This window comes from Megascapheus bottae, unplaced genomic scaffold, assembly GCF_031878675.1.
Source record: "Megascapheus bottae isolate mThoBot1 unplaced genomic scaffold, mThoBot2.hap1 HAP1_SCAFFOLD_50, whole genome shotgun sequence".
In the NCBI taxonomy this organism is placed as follows: Eukaryota; Metazoa; Chordata; class Mammalia; order Rodentia; family Geomyidae; genus Megascapheus; species Megascapheus bottae.
This window is the reverse complement of record NW_028327837.1, coordinates 1875126-1898761: the sequence shown is the minus strand read 5'-3', so window position 1 is coordinate 1898761 and position 23636 is coordinate 1875126. Positions and strand designations below refer to the sequence as shown.

At 40.9% G+C, this 23636-nt stretch overlaps 1 protein-coding gene, 1 long non-coding RNA gene and 2 pseudogenes across 4 annotated transcripts in view; 1 reads left to right on the top strand and 3 right to left on the bottom strand.

Annotated features, from left to right (window-relative positions):
• LOC150039056 (uncharacterized) overlaps positions 1 to 23636 on the top strand; it is a 341232-nt gene that overhangs the window by 239821 nt on the left and 77775 nt on the right. The window lies entirely within an intron of this gene.
• LOC150039063 (uncharacterized) lies at positions 1342 to 18015 on the bottom strand. Of its 3 annotated transcripts, none has more exons than XR_016534554.1 (4): positions 17975 to 18015; positions 10033 to 10096; positions 3539 to 3705; positions 1342 to 3045 (listed from the first exon to the last, which is right to left on the bottom strand). It is a non-coding gene; the product is annotated as an uncharacterized LOC150039063 (long non-coding RNA). The 3 variants fall into 3 exon arrangements; XR_016534553.1 differs by having other exon boundaries at positions 17950 to 18014; XR_016534555.1 differs by lacking the exon at positions 17975 to 18015 and adding an exon at positions 17827 to 17903.
• LOC150039064 (SOSS complex subunit B2 pseudogene) lies at positions 15701 to 17099 on the bottom strand (annotated as a pseudogene).
• LOC150039062 (pre-mRNA-splicing factor ATP-dependent RNA helicase DHX16 pseudogene) lies at positions 21045 to 22488 on the bottom strand (annotated as a pseudogene).

Sequence of the window (23636 nt, the reverse complement as noted above, 5' to 3'; positions counted from 1 at the left end):
CTCTCACACACCCAGCAGTGCCTGGCATGTGTCACAGTCTGCGCATTTCCAGGTGTGCATACACGGAAACTTACCGGGTTTGTATCATAAGGTGGGATGAAATGGTTACATGACGTCTATAGATGAGAGAAGAACAGTAAGCGCAGAATCCAAATAGGAGAAACACATTGATAACTTACACTCGCCATACCTTGCCGGAGGCACCCGGCCAAGGGTCCTCGAAGAGTAGGGCTGAGAGGTTGAAAGGAAAATAAGACAGAGACAGAGGGGTTTGGGAGGGCCAGAACAATTGCTGCATCTGACAACTTTATTAAACAGCTTGTCTATTTTATACCTTAGTACAAGAAAGCAATTGCTTATGTTGGCAATCAAGCTACAGTTCCATACTTGAATAATAACAAGAATTCTCAGAAGACTTATTGTTTGTATAAAGACTCATCCAGTCTCAACTATCAAGTTATTCTCAGCCAATCTATCTCCTGGAGGGAGAGGGTAACCAAACAAGTCTGGGAATACTTTCAAAGCACACTGTCATGACCTGTGAGAATTTAGGCAAAAAAGGTTACTCCACCCTTGCATGAAGGCAGGCAGATTGTACTCTTCACCCTTTGTCCTCAATATAGGCCTTTCGAGTATAACTCTGTTAGACCCCAGACTCATATTGGTTTCCCACAATACCTAACATAGAAGTTATTAATATTCACTTATCCAGCAGGCATTCTAGTGATGGCAAGACAGTGAGAATTTAAAGACAAAGGTATAGAGCTCACAAGTGTGGCACAGGAAGTTTGACCTGTAGCATACTAAAATCCAATTATTTGCTTAGAACTTAAGTGAAATCTACCATAACACCCAAAAGACTTACAGCAATAAATGTTATTTAAAAAAATTAATGTGAAAGTGTTGTCAAGAAAATTACAATTTAGAGATTTTGTGTTTGCACCTAGGATTCTCCTGGTAGAGGATTACAATCGCACAAAACCTAGATACATAAGGCCATATAGGATGAGGCTAAATGAAAGGATCTCCAGAATATGGAAACAAGAGCTTTATCTTGTGTGATTATTGTTCTTAATGTACTATGTTATTTCTCTTCTCTTTTGTTGCCCTTTGGTTAATCTCATATCATGATAATATCTGACTTTGTTGCCAGGCATAATGTACATACATTTATTTGAAATAAGAAATGGGAGGGGATAAAACAAGATGATCGGGTGGGGAAGGGGAATGAGGACAAAAACATGAGGAGTATCAGTGTGTGAGAAGTAATGCGCCTACTATCTGGCAAATATAACTGTAAACCCACTATATATTACAATAACAAAACCACATAGAAAAAGATTTTGTGTTTGAACAAAATTTTATTGACACAATTTTATTCATGAAACAGAGTTCATTTTTAAAGTTTACAGGTCCATAAAATTATTTGCTGACATTTAATTGTAAGCATATGAGCTCCAGCATGGAGGGTAAGCTTGAGATGGTGCAGGACAATCAGGTTTTGTGAGGTGAAATCACGCAGGTGGTGAGCATGGCCAGTGATGTGTCTCGACAGCAGTGTTCATTTCCAAACCAGTTCAGATGCCGCTTCCACAGAAACTTAAAATATGCTAATTTCCATATCCTTATGGAGTCAAGTTACACAAAACATAACTTTTCTCATCGTACCTTTGTGCCTATTTTAGCACTATTCAAAAGAGTTGAAGCTGGACACCAGTGGCTCTCGCCTGCAATCTTCACTAGTCAGGAGACGAGATCTGAGGATCACAGTTCAAAGTAGCATAGGCAGGAAATACATGGCACAGTACTCTCCAATTGATCACCAGAAAAACGGAAGTGGCATTGAAGCTCAAAGTGTTAGAGCCCTAGCCTTGAGCTGAAGAGCTCAGGGAAAGAGCCCAGGCCCAGAGTTCTGGTCTCACAACAACAACAACAAAAATGTTGAAACACAGGAATCAAAACTATTGCCTACTCATCAATGAGTATATACAAAACTGCTATATGTGGACAAAATGAGGAATGAGTCTGCTCTAAAAATGGAGTGAAATCATTATGGGGACAATGGATAGGAGAACTCATCATGCTAAGCCAAATACATCACACTGAGAGCCAAATGTCACATTTTCTCTCCATTTTGTAAATCTAGACTTTAAAGATGAATAATAGGAATGTACAAGAGGACCTTTTGCGGTAAGGGCAGCAGTGGGGAGTGAGGACATGACAAGAGAAGGTATGGGACATGTATAAAATGCTCTTCAGTATACTATCTGATAAACATTAATAAAGTCAGAGCAACTGTTGAAATTATCCCACGAATGGAGAACACAAGTATGGAGGATACTGGAAGCCCCACTGTGAACAAAAAAGACATAACAATAACAAACAAACAAAAACAGCTGGCCAGGCACCATGGCTCGTGCCTGTAATCTTAGCTACTCAGGAAGTTGAGATCTGAGGATCACAGTTCAAATCCAGCTCAGGCTCTAAAGTCAATGAGACTCTTATCTCAAATTAACGACTACAAAATCGGAAGTGGCACTGGGGCTCCAGGGTAGGGCAAGAGCTTTAGCTTTGAGCTGAAAGGGCTCAGGGACAACACCCAGTCCCGTGACCAAAAAAAAAAAAAAACCTGTAGCAATTCAGAATGAGACCTAGAGGTTTTAAAAAATGCCAAGATCTCCAATTCTTTTATGAACACTGAATGGTAGCAATCTTAACTGAATACATACAAGGCAGTCAAACAAGTCAGGATGTCAAAAACTGAAGAATAATCATTCAAATACTGCAAGCCAGTGGAAAACATTGACGCAACTGACCCTGCTCAGGTACTGGTCCAGGCTCTCAACTGAAGTGTATGCATTTGAGGAAGAAGTCACATGGTTTTCTCCAGGAGAGAAACTTCCCTTCAATTCTGCAACATGTGGAAGTTTTTCTGTAAACTAGCCCTCGCTGCTAGGCCTTGTGACAGGAGTATGGGCAAGAGACTGAGTGTGTGCAATCACCAAGGAAATTCCTTCAATGGCCTCCTTCATGCTGTCCACAGTCCTGTGAAGTTTGCCAAGGACAAATACCAGCATTTCATTAGTCAATAAAGAACTCCTAAGGAACTTGCATTTCTGAGAACCAGAACAAAAGAATAAATGAAAAATGCCTTTGCATCCATAGTGTTAGTAATATTGGACATATGTCATAACATGGCTGAGTGCTGAGGAGCTGTGAATGAAGATTCTTTCTATGAGTATTTTTGAGATATTGATCAAAATCATGTTTCAATTTTATAATCCTATACATAAAAATATTTGTTGAAAGTAATTAAATAGGAACATATAAAATTATTTATATACAGAATATTTTTTCTGGCAGCATCAACAAATAGCATATTCAAAATGTTTTGCTTTACAATGAGATCTCAGTATATTCTCCTTTTAGGAAGTCATTAAAATTGTGATTTAAGAAATATGCCTTTAATCATTACATGTATCAGTGGTAAACTAACTTGTCCCAAACTGTCAAACACTACATATAGATAGGCATTTACCTCAAAATGACAAAATTCTCCTTCCTGTTCTTCACACTGTAACTGTGATAACATATTCTTTGCTTTTTTTTTTTGCTCCTTGTCTTGGCATCTCCACATATTTCCCAAGCATATTCTCATATGTATTTTACATATGAATGAAGTGCATTCTGGCTGAAATAACCAACCTGAAAGAAAACAAGGGAAAAAGCTATGTCAGGTTGGGTTATTTTTTTATTATAAAGGAACACATATTTTCACATCCACTCTCTGTCCAAGTGCATAAAGAGGTTCTACTTCAGGAAACAACTACATGAAGATCTGTAGGTAGATGAGTTACATCCTTGTTCTGGGTTACCTTAGAGACTAGGGCAATGGAAAGGCAGAAAAATGGCCACTATCGATTCACTAGATGCTGGAATAAAATGCATTTTCTCCTAGGAATTGACCTTCTTTAGGCACAGGAGTACTTTCCAGAAGAAAATAGCTACATTGATAGCTAAACACTAAAAAGGAAGCAAGAAGACAGACTATGAACTGGCATTTATCCAGTCTACAATATTTACTGATGCTTCATGGCAGTCTGTTTCTACCTAAGGTGGAGTAAGCTTCACTGAGCTCTGTTTCTGTATGAAGCCAATCCAAAAATATTCAAGCAAACCACATTAAAGCACTTTGAAGACAACCTATTTGAGAGAATGGAGTCAGTGAATGCACAGACCAAGGCAAAGAAAGAAGGGAGCTAGGTGGTGCATACTCCAAGTTCCCAAGATGCAATGGTGAGTAAAACAGGCTGATGGAAGCGAGGAGGATGAGTGTCACAAGACAGCGCACTGGAGTGTTCAGAGTGGTATGAGGGAAATCCAGGAGAGCTACACAGGACCCCCTTGCAGATGTAACGGAGCAGTGGATCACGTGTGTTCAGAAAGGAGCCTGACATTGAGGAATAAAACACATGAAGAGATGACAGGAAACTACCTATTGTTCACACACTGCCAGGAAGTGATGTCTTTACAGAACAGAGGACATCAGAGATGCCTTGCTACAGCAGGGCAAAATTAACACTCCATAAATCCTGCCCTGAAATATCCAAAAATTTATAAAACCAAGAGAGGAAGAACCAACTTTCTTGTAAGTGATCTAATTATTGCCAAAAATAGGGCTCAAGAAATCTAATTACACATTACAGAGATAAAAGATTGAAATCATACGGAAGGTTGATGAGCATAGCGAATGTTAACCCATGTGTTAAACATCAGTGTTTTATCTGAGTAGTCCTAATTATAAGTCATTTGTTTTCCTCTGACATTTCTTACAAGTGAATAAAAGAAAGAAACCCCATGCCAATAGATATGCATGCCAGTAGTTCATCTCTTATAATCCTATTTACTCAAGAGGCTCAGAGGATCTTGGTTCATAGCTACCAGGGGTAGGTAAATATAGAAGAACTTTACCTTCAGTTAGTCATCAAAAAACTAGAAAGTAGAGGATCAAGTGGTACAGAGCCAGCCATAAGTAAACAACCAAGCAAGTTTTTGAGGATTGGATTTCAAGCCTTACTACACACACACACACACACACACACACACACACACACACACACACACACAGTGATCAAATTAGTGCCAGAAAGTATCCTCTCTAAGAAGGAATCTAGGGCTGGGAGTTTGGCCTAGTGGTAGAGTGCTTGCCTAGCATGCACGAAGACCCGGGTTCAATTCCTCGTTACCACATACATATATACAAAAAAGCCAGAAGTGGTGCTGAGGCTCAAGTGATAGAGCTCTAGCCTTGAGAAAGTCCAAGGACAGTGCTCAGGCCCTGAGCTCAAAGCCCAAGACTGGCAAAAAAAAAGAAGGAATCTAGTAGACTGAACAGACCCCTCTCTAGATTTCCCCCTAATTTCCTGAGTAAGCTGTGGGCTGTAAATTCCTGACAGAAGAACAAAGGCAAGAAACCAGGTGGAAATGTTACAATTTTATTGGCCTCTTGCATATGGCCAGCTTGTGCCTTATGGTCAAATTACTAAAAAAACCCCTGCTAACTGAAGGGTCGGGGCTCTCAATTCTAACCTGCTGTGTGGCTGATGATTAGGAGCCCAGGCTCAAGCTTGCAATAAAAGACTCTCAGGTGTTTACATCAGCTCCTAGCTACTCAGGAGGCTGAAATGTGAGGATCAAGGTTCAAAGCCAGCCCCAGCACAAAAAGGACTTGAGACACTTTATCTTCAGTTAATTTCTAGAAAGCGGGAAGTGGGGCTTGGCTCAAGAGTAGGGAAGCTGAAGAACTCAAGGACAACACCTAGGGTAGGGTGGTAAACTTGAGCTGAAGAGCTCAGGGACAGTGCCCAGGCCCAGTTCAAGACCCATGACCCACCCCCCAAAAATTACAAGATGTGGTTTAACAGATGCCAGAGGAAATAAAAGTAGTTTTCACAGATATTAAAACTCCATCTTGCACACTGAAGTCATCATACAGAGAAAATCAGAGCTTTTATATTTGTGTTTATTCTTTATTTAACTTAAACTACTATAGTTGAGTATCAAATACATATTTTAAGTACTAATATCTTCACTGGGCTAGAAATAAAATATGAAAACACTTTCTAGAAGAAAAATTGCTTATGTCTCAAAAGATGATATTGATATAATCAGAGGGATCCTAATACTGAATTAAGCAAAAGAAAAAGTATCATCAGCTGGGCTCTAGTGGCTCACAACTGTAATCTTAACTACTCAGGAAGCCGAGGTCTCAGAATCCCTGCTTGAAATCAGCTTAGGAATCAAAGTCTATGGGACTTATCTCCAACAAACCTCCAAAAAACTAGAAGTGGAGCTGTGGCTCAAATGCTAACCAGGAGCAAAAACATGTAGGTGCCCAGCTCTGAGTTAAAGCCATAGGATCATGACCAACAAGCAACACCAACAAGAAGAAAAACAAGTATTTTCCTAGATACAAAAGGACCCAAGAGGGTATTAATCTATTTATTAAGGAAAAGCTTTCTCTGGCAGGAAAGCAGTAAATCATGTGAGAGAGTTCAATGGAAATTTTCTTCTGTACATTAGCTTTATTTTTTTCTTTTTTTAAATTTTTTATTGTAATTAATAAAAGGGTTACATGATATTTGCCAGATAGAAGGTGCATTAATTCATATACATTGATACCCTTTCACATGTCTTGGTACCCATTACCCTCCCCCCCACACCCCACACCCGTCTTGGTTTTCCCCCCTTCCCTATCAAATTTCAAATAACCAAATACAAATAAATTCAATATATCAGATAACAAAGTGAGATACTGTAACAATATGAGGTACCCAAGGGACAGCAAAGGAGATGAGAGACAACATAGTACATTAAGGACAACAATCATTCGTTATATGGCTTTTGTTTCAATATCCTGGAGGTCCTTTCAATTACCTTCATACTATATGGCCTTACATATCAAGATTTTGCTCTATTGCAGATCTCTGCTAGTAGAGCCCAAGGTTTCTACTGATTATGATGAATGAGGGAAACCATTGAGCCTAAGTTCCTTTGAGTCTGGCTTACTTCACTTAATATGATTTTTTCTAAGTCTTTCCATTTCCTATCAAATGGGGCGATGTCATTCTTTCTGACAGCAGCATAGAATTCCATTGTGTACAAATACCACAACTTGTTGATCAAAATCAACTGAGGGACATCTAGGTTAGTTCCATATCTTTGCTATGGTAAATAGTGCTGCAATGAACATTGTTGTGCTAGTGGATTTAGTATGCCCTTGTTTCTGGATGGTTGGGTAAATGCCAAGTAGTGGAATTGCTGGGTCATAGGGGAGTTCTATGTTTAGCCTTTTGAGGCACTGCCACACTGCTTTCCATAGTGGTTGAACGAGTTTGCACTCCCACCAACAGTGTAGTAGTGATCCCTCCTGGCCACATCCCTTCCAGCATCTGTTATTATTCGTTTTCCTAATCCTGGCCATTCTAACTGGAGTGAGGTGGAATCTTAGAGTTGTTTTGATTTGCATTTCTTTTATGACCAGAGATGTTGAGCATTTCTTCATGTGTCTATAGGCCATTTTTGTTTCTTGTTCAGAGAAGACTCTCTTTAAGTCTTTGGCCCATTTTTTAATGGGATGGTTGTTACTTTGGAGATTAGTTTTGGAGTGATTCAATTTTTTGAGTTGTTGATATATTTTAGATTGTACATTAGCTTTAAATACTATGTTTGAGCCAGGAGTTTGACCTATTGGTAAGAGTGCTTGCCTATCCCATATCACGTATCATGTTTGATTCCTCGGTATCACATACATAGAAAAAGGTGGAAGTGGTGCTGTGGCTCAAGGGCTAGAACACTGTCCTTGAGAATATAAGGACAGTATTCAGGCCCTGAGTTCAAGTCGTAAGCCTGGCAAAAAACAAAAAGGAAGAAAAGAGAAAGAAAGAAAGAAAGAAAGAAAGAAAGAAAGAAAGAAAGAAAGAAAGAAAGAAAGAAAGGAAGGAAGGAAGGAAACTACAGCCAAGCACAGTGTCTCATGCCTGTAATCTTAGCTATTCAAGAGTCTGAGATCTGAGAATCTCTATTCAAAGCCAGATCAGGCACTAAAGACCCTGAAGACTGTGAGACTCTTCTCTCCAATTAACCACTAGGAAATGGGAAATGGCACTGTGGCCAAGGGGTAGGGCAGTAGCCTTAAACTGAAATGCTAAGGGACAGCACCCAAGCCCAGAATCCAAGCCCAACAGCCAAAAACAGAAGAAAATACCATTTACAGCTTTCCTCTGTGAATAAAAAAAGTATAATAAGCTTAAAAAAAAAAGGCAAAAGGACAGTTGCTTGCTTAATCCCTTTATCTTTCTTTCTTTGCATTTCAGATTTAGCTGGTTTCAGCCTTTAAACTGAGGGCCTCTCTTACTCTTTCTCGCCTTTCTATACCACACTTGGCCTTTACCTCATGAGGTACACTGTCTGCCTCCTTTTTTTTTTTTACTACTTATTGTGGATAGGGAGTCTCCCAGACTTTTGTGATGGGTTGGCTTTGAACCTGGACCTACCAATTCCCAGCCTCTTGATTAACAAAAGTATAAGCTGTATATGGTAAGAAGAGTTACTTCTTTTTTTTTTTTTTTTGCTAGTCCTGGGGCATGAACTCAGGGCCTGAGCACTGTCTTTAGGCTTTTTCCTCAAGGTTAGTTCTCTACCACTTGAGGCAAAACACCACTTGGGTGTATGTGGCACCAAGGAATCAAATCCTGGTCTTCATGCATGCTAGGCAAGCACTCTACCACTAGGCCAAACTCCTAGCCCAAGAAGAGCTGCTTCTTAAATGTGAGAAATCTCCTTGTCCTCCCGCTGTCATTCCTTTCTGTTCATTATAACAATGTAGATGCCAGGATAATGGTATCTTTCTAGCTGACACCTGCTCAGCCCCTGACTGTCAGGATAAAATGATGAATGTAGGCGTGCTCTGCTCGTCTCCCTGGATGATGATCCTCCTAGAGATTCACTCGTCTGTCAGCTTTCTTTCCATGGAGGATCAATGTCATATTAGGGAACCTGTTGTCTGAGTAGGGAATTTTCCTCCTTCTGGCTTCCATCTCAGGAACAAAGGAAATGTAAATCCTTCTCAACATCTTCACTGGAAGGGGTTCTAGAGCTAAAAATTCTTTGCTGACAGATTCCTTCTCTGTCATGTCAATACAATGCAAACATGCATGGTTTGTTTCCTGATGGTGTCTCCATAGGTAACTATTCAGAAAGGGAAACTGATTCAGTTTTGAATACACAACACAATTTTAACATGGCATGAAGCCATGATTTCTAAGTTTCTATTGGATATATGGATTAATGGTTTTCTTCCACTTGGTTATAGTCTATACAGGGTCTTTCATCTGTGTATACTCACAGCAGAAAGTCCAGTGTGAATCTATGCTAAGCTATATTTATATCAGTCTATAAAAATGTGGTTGTATTTTCTGATCCAATTCATTAAAATGAAATATTCTGGGTTTTTTGTAATATTCAGCACCCTTCCCAATCATCTCCTTCAGATACATGTCAGACTCTTCTCTCCCTCAATCCACACATTGAAGGTACGCATACCACATGATATATTTCTGTTCCAGTCTTTGGCATTAATGATTTTAATATGAAATTATGAATTGGGAGCCATTAAGAATTATTTCCCTTTGATAAGAAGCTAAGGGTTAATGACAAAATAGGATTCTTAATTCTGACTAATTAGTCAGTCTTTGATTTGGATTTAAATTTTTATCACATGAGGCATATTTATTATCAGAAGCACAAATCAATCACACATTTTGAGCATAACTCTAAAGATCATACTTAATATGATGCTGATATTTCTTAAGTGTTTTAGTAAGTACTCATACTTGCAAAAATAATTATAGCAGTTGCTGATTTGACCTATTAATTGTTCAGGGTAGTCTTGGAAGTAAATTCCTTTGGCTATATTATTGAAAATACAAAACCCACTTATACGAGAAGATAGAATATAAATAATGAACATACCAAAGGATGGATATGTTTCCTCACAACTGTCTTGCTCTTCTGATGCAATATACTGAGTCACATCCTGTAAAGTCAGATAAATCATGGTATTTACAGCAAAAAAAAACACTGATCCTTAAATAAGAAATAACAAAAGTATATTTCCTCAAGTGTTCAATGTAATTCTTATTGGAATACTTTTATTTTTCCTTCAGGTATTACTTCAATGACCTAGATCTTCATCATTTAAATATATACTGAGTATCATGTAAGATGCACACACAGAAACATTTTGGTTCTTAATTTGACACAAGTAAGCTAGCAGAATAAAAAGAAACAGTAGGGCTGGAATTGGGAGCAGTAGTATTCTAATGGTCTAGTGCTCACATAGCATGTATGAAGACCTAGGTTCAATTCCTCAGTATCCCATACACCGAAAAAAAGCTGGAAATGGTGATGTGGCTCAGGTGATATAGTGCTAGCCTTGAGAAAGCCCAAGAACAATGCCCAAGCTGTGAGTTCTAGCCCCAGGACTGGCAAAAGACAGAGACAGAGACAGAGAGACAAAGAGAGAGAGAGACAGAGAGAGAGAGGCACAAAATACCAAAATGAGGGCTGGGAGTATTGCCTCATGGTAGAGTGCTTGCCTAGCATGCAAGAAGCCCTGGGTTCAATTCCTTGGTACCATGTACATAGAAAAAGCCAGAAGTGGTGCTGTGGCGCAAGTGGTAGAATATTAGCCTTGAGAAAGTTCAAGACAGTGCCCAAGCTCTGAGTTCAAGCACCAGGACTGCCATTAAAAAAATATCAAAATGAGGGGCCAGGAGTTTGGTCTGGTGGTAGAGTGCTTGCCTAGCATGCACGAAGACCCAGGTTCAATTCCTAGTTACCACATAACAGTGCTCAGGCCCTGAGTCCACACCCTGGACTGGCAAAAAAAAACACCAAAATGAGCAAATTTAAGGTGCACGTTATTGTGTACTTCACATGAATAACCTATAAACACCTTGTTCCAATTTCTTTCACCTCAACAATAGGTATTTTCCCAAAGTATTTCTTCTATTACTTTGGCAAGTCTTTTCCTCATTAGAGACTTAGTCTACCATTTGTAACCTTCATTAAGGATTCCTTTTCCTCCTAGATGCCCACACTAACATTCTTTGAGGTTAGCTTAATTCTTTATCAAATTTTCACTGTATCTATAACTCTCAGAATGGACAATATTTCCTTAGATGGTTTTTCCCTTTCCTGCTGGTAAGGAGTTTTATACTGTCTTATTTACCCTGACAAGATCAGAAAGGAATGGCCTTGTGAGCATGTAGAATTAAGATTGTATTTTGGTCCAGTGATCAGACTCTTTCCAAATAGCTTTCTCAACATTAAGCGTGACACCTAAGGGAATAATTTATTACATTTCTAGCAAAAAAATGTTGTTCTTCATTTGCCCATAGCCATTTCTATACACAAACTTTGTTTTCCTGGATTTAGTACATTGTCTCTGAGTGAGCTTCATTATCATTTCCTTCCTCCTGTAAGCCCTATTGAAACTCATTATGGAACCCCATTCTGTGGCATTCATAGAATTTGATGATAAAAAATGGTCAATTTACAAGGTAGCTTTTGACCTATAAAGAAAAAGGCAAATTCAATATGCTATTGTAATTATTCCTTGGATCTACCTTCTAAGCTTACCTTTATTATCTATCATTTGATTGATCATTTAATGTAATAGTCAATCTGTTAAGTAGAAAATTTTCTTTTTTATTTTTATTGCATTTTATCTTCAGGATAATGTATACAAAGGTTACAGTTACATCCATCAGATAGTGGGAATATTACTTCTTCAACATTGATACCCCTTCTCATGTTTTTGTTCCCCTCCCCCTCCCCCCACTCCCTCCCAATCATCTTGTTTTCTTCCTTCCCTTCTCTTTTTCAAATACACCAAGTATACAAACATATATACAATACACCAGGTAACAAAGTCAGATACAGTAACCACATAAAATTAACCACAAGGGAAAAAAAAGAGAAAAGAAATAACTTCATAACAACAATCACAAAGATAAACCTCTGTTTCCATATCCTAGAGTTCATTTTGTTTAGTTTCATCCTATATGGTCAGATGCACTTAGCTTTTGAGCTTTTGATCTCTGCCAGGAGATGCGTAGATGTGTACTAATTATTACAAAGGGAGCCTATGTTCCTTTGGGTCTGGCTTCACTTAATATGCTTTTTTTTCCCCAAGTCTTTCCATTTCCTTACAAACACGGTGATGTCATTCTTTCTGATGGCAGTATAGAATTCCATTGTGTATAAATACCACATCTTCTTGATCCATTCATATACTGAGGGGCGTCTGGGTTGGTTCCATATCTTAGCTATGTTAAATAATGCTGCGATGAACATCGTTGTGCTAGTAGCTTTTGTATGGCCTTGTTTCTGGACTAGTGGGTAAATGACAGGGAGGGGAATTGCTGGGTCATAGGGGAACTCTAGGTTTAGTCTTTTGAGGAATCGCCATACTGCTTTCCAGAGTGGTTAAAGGAGTTACACTCTCACCAACAGTATAGTAGCACTTCCTTCTGGCCATATTCCCACCAGCGTCTGTTGTTATTTGATTTTTTGATAATGGCCATTCTAACTGGGGTGAGGTGAAATCTCAATGTTATTTTGATTTGCATTAAGAAGAAAATTTCTAGCTGGGCACAGTGGCTCATGCCTGTAATGAATGCTAGCTACTCAGGAGGCTGAGATCTGAGGATTGTGGTTCAAAAGAAGATGACTACAAATTTCTGTCAACTAACATTTTAGAACTTAATTGGATTCCTCACTTAACACTAGTGCCTTTTCTGCAGTTTGTGTTGTTAGACTTGCAGCCTCAGAGGACTGAGCAGCATACTTCTTTAAAAGAACAAAGGAAGAAGTCTGCAGAATAATGGGATGAGCAATGAGCCATGGGGAGATGTAGGGATCACATTCTGACAAGATGCTTGTACTTCCTCTCTTAGCAGCAATGGGACAGGAAAATGTGAGAAGCATGTATGTGAAACAAAAAGTACATGAATACAAGGGCTCATATATATGATCATGTACAACCAATATGTCTTTTTAGGATGTGGACCCACTGACCAGTAATCCAAACACCTATGTCTAGACACAACTTCCTGATATACAGAATCATAGCACCCAGGAATACATTGGGGAAAAAAGGAAAGCAGGAAGACAAGACCTGAGTTCAAGCCTCAATACCAGTACCAGGTGATAGATAGATAGATAGATAGATAGATAGATAGACAGACAGACAGGCAGTAGATTTTATAATTATATCTGCACATAGGTACTTTGTTGGGGACCGACTGTGGGGTCAGTAACCGTGACTGTGGGGTCAGTGACCTTGGACCCGCACAATTGAGTACACAAGGAAGTAAGCTCTTATCATGATTTTGGGCTGTGTCAATAGCTTCTCATTTAACCTGTTTGGGACTTGATAGCTTCTCATTTAACCTATTTGGGACTTGATCGCTTTTCATTCAACCTATTTGAGACTTGATACTGTTTGTACGAATGTAGCCACTGGCAGTTCCCTAGTTTAAACAAGTGTATTTAAGGTCAGAACTGGAAATAAACTGGGCTACAGTCTTGGGCTACTGTCTTCTTAAGCTGTGGCTCCTAATTTGGGCTGTAGCCCTCCCAAACCCCATCTGTTTGTCTCTCTTCTATTTTTTCCTAGTCCCTGCCCCCTATTTCAGGAATCCCAATTTGTGAACCCTGGTTCACTGCCGGCTGGCCCCAGCAGTACTTGTATTTAGGAAGCAATCATCTGAACATATTAACATTCAAATATATCAGCAAACCATCTGGTTACTGAAGGATGTAAGTTAGTGGTTAATATTTTGGGATGGTGACAATTTTTATGATTTTAGTTTTTCTTTTTCTTCATATTCATCTCTATTCATGTCTTCTAAATTGTTCTTTTTGGTTCTTTCCATCTTCTTGTTAACTGAAGATAAGAGTTTCCTACCCTTTTCAAACCAAGCTCAATTTGCACTGCGATCCTCATCTCAACAATAAAAAGCTGGACGTGGTGATTCATGCTGTCATCCCAGTTCAGTTAGAAGCATAAATAGGGGGATAGAGGTTCAGGATGGCCTGGGATAAAGGAAGGCCCTATTCAGACAATCACAAGAGAAAACCTAACTAGGGGTATGGCTCAATCAGTTAAAAAATTAATCAATCCCAAGCCAAGCACAGTGGATCATGCCTATAATCCTAGCTACTCAGGATGCTGAGATCTGAAGATCAAGGTTCACAATCAGCCCCAGCACAAAAGGACTTGAGATGCTTCTCCAATTAACATCTAGAAAATGGGAAGTCAGGCTTGGCTTAAGGCAGTAGCCTTGAGCTGAAGAGCTCAGGGACGGTGCCCGGGCCGAGTTCAAGCCCCATGACTACCTCCCCCCCACAAAAAATTAATCAATCCCAAACCTTGCCTGGCAAGCACAAGCCTCTGAGTTCAAACTCCACTATGTATAAAAAAAACCAAAAGAGAAAACAGGAAAAGAAAAAGAATATCCATAACAGTTACATTCATCACAAACCCAAAATTACAAATAAATCCAATGTCCATGGATAAATAAATATGGGGATAAATGGATGAATAAAATGTGATAATGGATAAACAAAATGGGGAATGTTTATGTAATAGAGTACTATTTCAAAATATAAAAAAGAATGCAGAGGGTTTATTAATAATTTATAAGTATCTTGGAAGTTTTATATGAAACCATGCAATATGCAGAGTTATATTTATAGAAGGTCCTACAAAAGGCAAAAACTAAACTACAGTAGGTAACAATAAGAACAGGTCAGGTATGGTGAAGCTTGTCTGTCTTAACAACTCCCAGAGAGCTGAGACAGAAGGATCTAGAATTCAAGTCTAGCTAGGCTATCTGTGTCTCAGACCTTGTCTCACAAACAGAAAAAAAAGAGAAAGGAAGGAAAGAAGGAAGGAAAGAAAGGAGGGAGGGAGGGAGGGAAGCAAAGAAGGAGGGAGGGAGGGAGGGAAGGAAAGAAGGAGGGAGAGAAGGAGGGAAGCAAAGAAAGCAAGAAGGAGAAGTTGGATGTGCTGCACATGCTTTTAATCTCAGCTACTCTGGAGGCAGAAATATGAATTTGTGACCTGTATAGTAATTAGATGTCACACAACTTATGTTTTATGGTGGTCTTTTGGTGGGGAAGGTGCTGGTATAGACACAATCTCAGGCCCTAAGTGCTGCCTTGTAGCTTTTATCTCAAGGTTTGTGCTCTACCATTTGAGCCACTCTCCTCCACTTTTCACTTTTTTTTTTAAATTTTAAAATGCTATGACTTTATTGTATGATTTGAGGTAGGAAGGAAAAAGCAACAAAAGTGGGAGGGGGGAAGACAACAGATATAAAACTAAATAGTCTCCAGGTTAATGTTATAATGTCAGGAAGATGTATAGGCTCTCCACTGTTGTCATAGAAAAGAGTAAAAATTAGAAAGATCTTTTAATATTAATACAAGTTTTATTCAAAAGAGGAGGCGAAACTTTAACAAAGGAAAAAAGTTACTAGCTATCTACCCATATAATAAAAAGTAAAAGTGGGTCTCATTTGTAACATATAAATAAAGTACACGTTAACATTTTTTAATAAAGCTGCAACCCACTCTTGAGAGTCATGTAACTTTTGCTTATAATGTCAATCTATTCCAAAATTAGGACACATACACACAACTGAAATAAAGGGAAGTACCTAGCACTTTCACTGAAGGCTGTTAACTACCAGGGCAACTTAAGACTGCTAATTGCTACATGGATTCAATTTAAATCACCTTCATTATATCTACTTACACTTTTTTTAATAATCAGTGTTTGTGATTTTACAACTCCTCCAAACTACATTTTAATATTTTACATGGTAGTTTCAAAACTAAATACTTAAGGCCTTAGTTTTAAATTTTCCCCCAACATAATAAGTAGTTTTAAAAACAAATGTTAAAAGTACCACATTACAGAAAGCACAGAAAATGTACTTTCTTACAAAATAATTACTTTTATTCCATAATTACGATAAATTGAGGGGGGCAACTCAAGAATTCTAGATGATTCAGTGCTAGGGAAAATCTTAATAGCAGTCAATATAGTCAGTTATTCCTGGAGTCAAAATGGCTGTTAGCATTGATCAAATTTCTCATTTTTGGTGGTTGTTGCTTTAGCTGGTAAACAGCTGGATTTAAAACAAAATATCCCATTAAACTTTATGCCAAATATTACAAAAACATATACAGAAGATAGACTCACAGAGGCTATAAAGCTTAATATCTCAAGTAACTCACCCTTAAAATGGGTACAGATTTTTAAAAGAGGATATCCAATAGTTTTGCTCTAAGTAAATGCCCCTAATTCTCAGAGAGCTCTTACTCTTCAATAGGATACTTGAGTAGCTTAACAGTTTTGCTATAAAAATCAACCACTTGTCTTAACAAACCAAAAATGTAAAAGAAAACTAATAAAGGACATACGTTTCACAGTTAACAATAAATAAAAGTGCAATATGTGTTCAAGTAGGTCATGTAGTTCAAAAACTACATGTGACTATTTGGCATAGGTCATCTTTTAAAGGCCCTCCGAGGATCCCTGCCATTACTCATTGTGGTCATGACTGTGTGATTATTAGTTGCTCCTGATAGCTGTGGATAGGTCAGTCCCCGGCCATTGCTTCTACCAGAATATGAAATTTGGCATCCCCTTGATTCGAGGCCAGTTTGAACACCATTTCCCACTGGTCCAAATGTACCTGTACTGGTATTACTATTTTTCAGCTCATTATTTACCCCTTGGTTCTGCTGTCCTCGATAATCTGGGTTGGGTTCACTGAAATTTGGCACTTCTGAATAAACCATACAAAATTCCCCAATTTTTTGAAGTTCACCACCTCTTCCAGTATAAAGTGTCAGACATCCTTTCCACATAGATGCATATCCTCGGGTCAACCGTATGATATCCCCGGTCTGGATGAGACTGCCGACCTCAGCCCACACGGAGATGGTGATGCTGCCCGTTTTATCGGCCACTTTGCACGACCTCACTTCATGGCCATCTTTGGTCTTGGTCAAGCGCCACATGCACGGGTGCGCATCCCTTCGGGCCCGGGCTCCGGAGAGGGACGGGCGGTGACAGCGAACCCTGAGCACAGAACGCAGCCCCCGCGCCACCGCGTCCCCAAGCAGCGACTGCCCCACTTTTCACTGGTTAACTATGGACGTTCCTGCTTGGCCTGGCTTCAAATCACCATCCTCAGCTCTTAGTCTACTGAATAGCTAGAATTACAGGAATGAGGTGCCCAAGTACACAGCCTAGTTTCAAATGTTCATATTCTGTACCTAAAACTGTAACAAAAACAGTCTTGACTATCTTGAAAACATAATTTTCCATTTTACCCAGAAATTTTAATCTTTTATGATAGAAAAAGTGATGTATAAATTTCAATGATGACCTCTTCATCAATTTAATTTACAATTGTCAAATCAATCCTCTGGGTAAAATCGTAACAACCTTTTTTTAAAGTTTTCACTTGACTGAAACGATGGGATATGGAAAATGGCAAAATTATTTATTAAGAATATTTTAAGCCGGTTGTTAGTGGCTCATATCTGTAACCCTAGCTCCTCTGCAGACTGAGACTTCAGGATAATGGTTTGAAGCCAACCCAGTCAGGAAAGTCCATAAGACTTCAATAAACCACCAGAAAGCCATAAGTAGTGTGGCTCAAATGGTATAGCACTAACCGTGAGCAAGAAAACCCAGACCTTTCCCCAACCCAGTTCAGGACCCACTACCCACAAAATGAATGAACAAATTATTAGTTATAAGTAAACTATATATAAATAAACGTTTAAATTCTAAAGTACATATTTTAAGTTAAAGTCAATGTACGAGCAAACTCCAAATGCTCCTTTAGTAGGTCTACCAAGAGCTCCTGTCCCTCCGCCTCCAACTGTGCTTTCCACAGGGATTCCAGGCAAGCAGCTCCCATGGTCCTCTGGGAAGGAGGGGCGTGTCTAATCGCGGGTGGGTGGGGCCGTGGGGCGGGGCTTGGATGGACTGCAGTCCACCTGCAGGCTGCCAGCCCAGCTGGTAGGGGCATCCTCACTGAGCTCTGAGGGAAGGTCAGTGGAGCAAGAGCCAGCCGAACTCTGGTAAACCATCTGGAAGAAGATGGGTGAAAACCAGCTGGTTGCCAGGAAATAGCTCTTGAAGCTGCAGCACTGATCTCTCAAACTTGGCCAGGATTTCTGTTCTTTTTGGTTCTTTCCATCTTGTTGTTATCTGAAGATAAGAGTTTCATACCCTTTCCAAACCAAGCTCAATTTGCACTGTGATCCTCAGATCTCAGCTTTCTGGGCAGCTAGAATTACAGGTGTGAGCCATCAATGTCCTGCAAAGCCTCTCCTCTTTAGAAGTTCACTCTCAGGTATTTGTTTCACGAATGGAAACTTGATTTCCAACATCTACCATTGCAAAAGCATGTGTTACCTAATAAAAAAATTTATCAGGCACTGAAAACCTCTCACCTATTCTGTCTAACAAATCTAACTAAAAGTAGTGATTTCCTGTCAGATATTTACATTGTCATAATTCTTGGGCATATATGCCAGGACTGAGACTTAAACTCAGGGCCTTGCATTGTCCCTGAAGTTTTTGCTCAAGACTAGTACACTAGTGGTTAATTGGAAATAAGAGTCTCATGGAATTTCATGCATAGACTGGCTTTGAACCTCGATCTTCAGATCTCGGTCTCCTGAGTAGCTAGGATCACAAACATGAGCCACCAGTGTCAGGCAATTTGATTTTTCTATTTCAAATAAATGAGAGTAGCTGCTTTCTTGGGGTTAATAATTTATCAGTAATATTTTACAATCTTTTTGTACAAACTAGGACTACAATTAACTCTCAATGTGAAAACACAACAGTTGTTGATTCCAGTGACTCACAACTATAATCCTTGCTACTCTGGAGGCTGAGGATAGTGGTTCAAAGCCTACCTCAGCAGAAAAGTCCATGAGACTCACATCTCCAATTAGCCAGAAGAAAAGCTAGGGGTGAAAATGTAACTCAATTAGTAGTGAACTAATGTTGAGTGAAAAAAGACAAACAAGTGCCTTAGGTCCTCAATTGGTGCCACATTAAGGAAAGAGTAGGAGGAGGGAAAGAATCAGGAGGAGAGAGAAGAAGACGGTGAGAGAGAGGGAAAGGGGGAGAGAGAGAAGGAGAAGGAGAGGGGAGAGATACAATTACTGAAATTCAAAGTCTTCTTTTCAGTTTCTCTTAGTCTGCTGCCAACCTGCACTAGCCATCTGGCTGCTTTACCTGAGTCTCCCTTCGGGAAGAACTATGTGAGAAAGAGAGTAAGAGGCCTGTGAGGTAGCTGAGTCATGCCCAGAGAAGCAGTCCAGCTCATTCTTGTGGACTTTGGACAGGATCTTTACATTCGAATTTGACATCTTCCTACCTTAACCCAAAATATCACTCACACTATCTGCCCATATGCATAAAGTTTCTCACTTGCCATTTACAAAATAACTGGAGCCTACCAGTAAATTTTGATCTTATCTTTATAAAGACATTACTGTAAGTTGCCAAATGTAAAAGTCTTACATCTATTTAAACCATCAAACTACAGCTGCTAAGGAAATGTACCTAACATGTAAAACACAGGAGGCCTGAGGTGTTATAAGCTGTAAGCATACTATTACACATTCTAAAGCAGCATATGAAGGCAAGGACAGTTTTATTAAAGAATTTCTATATTAGGGGAAGCATTCACTGAAATCTAGCTGTTATTTTTACAGCACATCATTAGCCAAACATGAGTTAGTGATAACCAAGAATCATTTATGAGAAGTGTGTGTGTGTGTGTGTGTGTGTGTGTGTGTGTGTGTGTGTGTGTGTGTGTGTGTGTTTCTTCCTGGGAATCAAAGTCCTGGCCTTGTCCTTGTTTACCATAGGGCTTCACCTACATTTCTATTCATGACATATTCGGGGGGAGGGGTAGCAGTGCTGGCACTTGAGCTCAAGGCCTTTTTATTCACCTAACATGTCCATTTTTCCATGATTGCCTGAGTCAAGGATTAAAGCAGTTTTAGAATTTCAGATGTGAATTTTGTTTTTCAACTTGAAAGAGAAGCAGTAAAGACTGGACTGTGGTTTGGAAAGAAATTGATAAGTCTTCCCCAATCCAATGTAAGTTCTGTAGTTAAGCACCCCCTGAAATTTTCATTTGATTTCAATGGAACTAATTGTACTCTGTCATGCTATCTGTGGCTGGTGGCTATTGTGTAAATTAATACAGATTGTACCACTTTCCCTATCTACCAGGGTAGCCTTCGTTCTCTCTTATGTATTTGCAAAATGTCCTCAACAAATGAATGGATAGAAAGATGGATGATGGATGGAGAAATGGATAATGAATGATTGGCTGTATGGGAGGATGGAGAGCTGAATGGATGGATGGGTGGTTATGTGGTATGAATGGATCAATAGGTCAATGCGTGAATGAACAGCCTCAAATGTGCTTAACAAGGTTGCTAGTGCTGAAATTAGTATGCAATTTCTTTTCTTTTCTGATATTTAGTTCAATTTTTGGTAGGGCCTCTGTGTGCTAGGCAGTCTTTACCACACAGCTGTGCCCTCAGCCCAAAGCACTGCTTCCTGTCATCAAATTCCTTTGTATAATATCTTGTTGCATGGAGCAATTTGAACATTCTTGGTGATTGTGGGTGCTGAACAGCAGACATTATTCTTGGCTTGGAAATACCTACCCATTTCTTTCCAAATCCTTACAGTCCTTACTGATCCTACTTTCAAATGGAAAAGCAAAATTCACATCTATGATCCCCAAACCAACTGAATTCCTGACTGAAGGGAGCAGGAAAAAAATGGACATATCATGTGACGCAATATGACTTTTTTTATTAAAAAATAATTTTATTTAACAGGAATTAAACAATGTACAGAAAGAAAAGGTGCTGGAATCAAGATCTGTTTGTGTTCCTTCCCATTTGTCCTTTTCTCTAGCCCAGTTCTTCACGTGTCTTGCCTATTTTGGGGGGCATTTTCTTTGTGTGGGAATCTTCGACCTCCTTGGCCTTGTAGAAGTGGGGAGCTACTTCCAAAAGCCAACTGCTGTCAATCTCCAACACCTGTCTCATGAATGCCTTGCTGGTCAAGACAACTTCATGGCAAAGCAACCAGCGGGGCGGCTGCTCTTTAAAGAGGGAGGAGTTGGGAGGAATGACCACTTCATGCCTTTTCTTCACTGTTCAGTAGCCAGTAGGTGTCAGCCATGCTATGTGGTAAAAGTAACCAGAAGTGATGGCCTTGCGGACCCGGATGTAGTCCCCCTGGCAGGAGCTCAGCCCAACTTCCACATGCTCCAAGAGCCCTTCCAGCTGTTCCCGCACATCCCGGGCTCAGGGCATGGATCTGACCTGTACAAAGTTCTCATAGCACCACTGGGAGGAGTAGCCACTCTCAGCCCACTGTGTAAACACGTTTAGCAGAACCAGGTGGTCTCCACCAGGGAGGAAGAAGTTGACAGGGGCATTGTCAGCGTGGATAGCCTTGTCCTTAGGCCGGTAGAAGATGGAGTTGTTGACAGAAAGCATGGCAGCCACTGTCAGGATCTCCTCTGAACAGCTGTACTTCTCAGAGGCCAAGATCATTTTAGATAGCATGGGGTCCACAGGCAGCTCTGCCATCTTTCGACCAGTCATGGTGAGCTCTCCAAGGTGATTGAGGGCTCCTAGAGCGTACAGTTGTTCCAAAGCCAGCAACAGGGTCTCATATGGTGGAGGGTCCAGGAAGTCAAAGTGCACCAGGTCATGGATCCCTAAGCTCTTAAGCAGCAGCACAACATTGCCCAGGTTGGTCCTCTGGATCTCAGGCACTGTGGTCTCTTCCAGCTCATGGTGATAGGCCCAGGCTGTGTACAGACTGAAGCACTTGCCTGCAGCTACTTGACCTGCTCGCCCAGCACGCTGATTGGCTGAGGCCTTGCTGCAGGGGGTGACAGTGAGTGACTCCATGCCTGTGCGGGGATTGTAGCTCTTCTGCTTACACAACCCGGGATCCACGACATAAATGATGCCCTCGATGGTGAGTGAAGTCTCTGCAATGTTGGTCGCCACAACCACCTTTCGGGCCCCAGGAGGTGTGAGCTGGAAGATTCAGGCCTGCATGTTAGAGGGCAGGTTGGCATACATGGGCAGCACCAGGAGCTCCCGGATTTTGGAGCCCAGTTGGCAGCAGCAAACCTGGAGCATCTTGCAAGCAGCCTCAATTTCCTCCTGTCCAGTCAGGAACACCAGGATGTCCCCAGGGGACTGTGTCACATGGATCTGCAGCACAGACGAAACACAGGCTTCCAGGTAGTCAGTGGGGCCAGAAGGGAGAAGACATCATGCAGGGAAGGTCAGGGAGCAGGCAACAAGCAAGTATCATGCCCCTTGTCACTGTGAGAGGCCTAACATCTGACTACCTTTCCATCTCAGGGAAATCCCAAGATGAGTGAGAGTGAGATTGAGAGGAGCTGATGCTCCCTTTTCTGTGATTATTTCTAAGTAGTTTTACAAACAGGCTTTGATTCAACCAATCAGTTAATGAGTACAACACACCTTGATAAAAGTCACCTCTTCTCTCCTTCCCCATCTCTCTCAACCATACTTAACTCCCCTCAGTTTTCTCAAGTTCCAGTGTCATACAATTGCATTAAATAGTATGGCTCTATTAATCAAATGCTTATGAATTTTATTTACTCAGTAGATACTTGAGTTTAATTCAGTCACAAAATACGTATGAATTTAATTCACTTATTTTTGTGTTTACAAAGCCTCATTCTGACCCCTTTCTAGATGCTTTGGATAGGATGTTTCTGTCGCTGTCCCTGAGGCACTCACTGGAGGAGAAACCAGGCAAGTAGGCGTTATATGTTACAACAAAGGGAAGATAAATGAAAAACAAGAGGATTGGGAGGAGTTGAGGGAGGGAAAACCTGGGAAGGGATAACAATGTGCAAGGTACAGGGCGGGGATCGGTGTGCTAGCAAGAGTGTGCGGGGCGGAGGCATCCTGGCCAAGCATGGTACTACCACAGGCGCGGGCTGGAGGGGGTGGGGGGGCAATGTGCGGCGGCGGCGGCTATGGCTGCGCTGACGGCTGCAGTGCTGGTGCTGGGCTGGAGCTGAGCCACGCCAGAGCAGCGGATCCCGGTGTCGCTGGGGCAGCAGCGCGAGTTCGCGCATGGCCGGGAGACGCGGTGCCTTTCTGCCTCCCACCCACTTTTTTTGTTTTGTTTTGTACCGGAGCCAATGAACGCCTCCGCGAGCCGCGACCCGCGACCCGAGCTCCAGAGGCCGCAGGCATCCCGAGGACCAGACTGGCGTCCAGCGGGAGGCAGCGTCTGGGGTGGCGGGGGCGGCCCGCGGAGTCGCCGGCCATGGTGGCGCCTGGCAGGGCCAGCGAGTGGCCGGTGGCTGGGGCGCCGCCGCCCGCCCCGCGGTCCCCTCGCCCCGCATCCCTCCAGGACGCTGGCCCCGGCC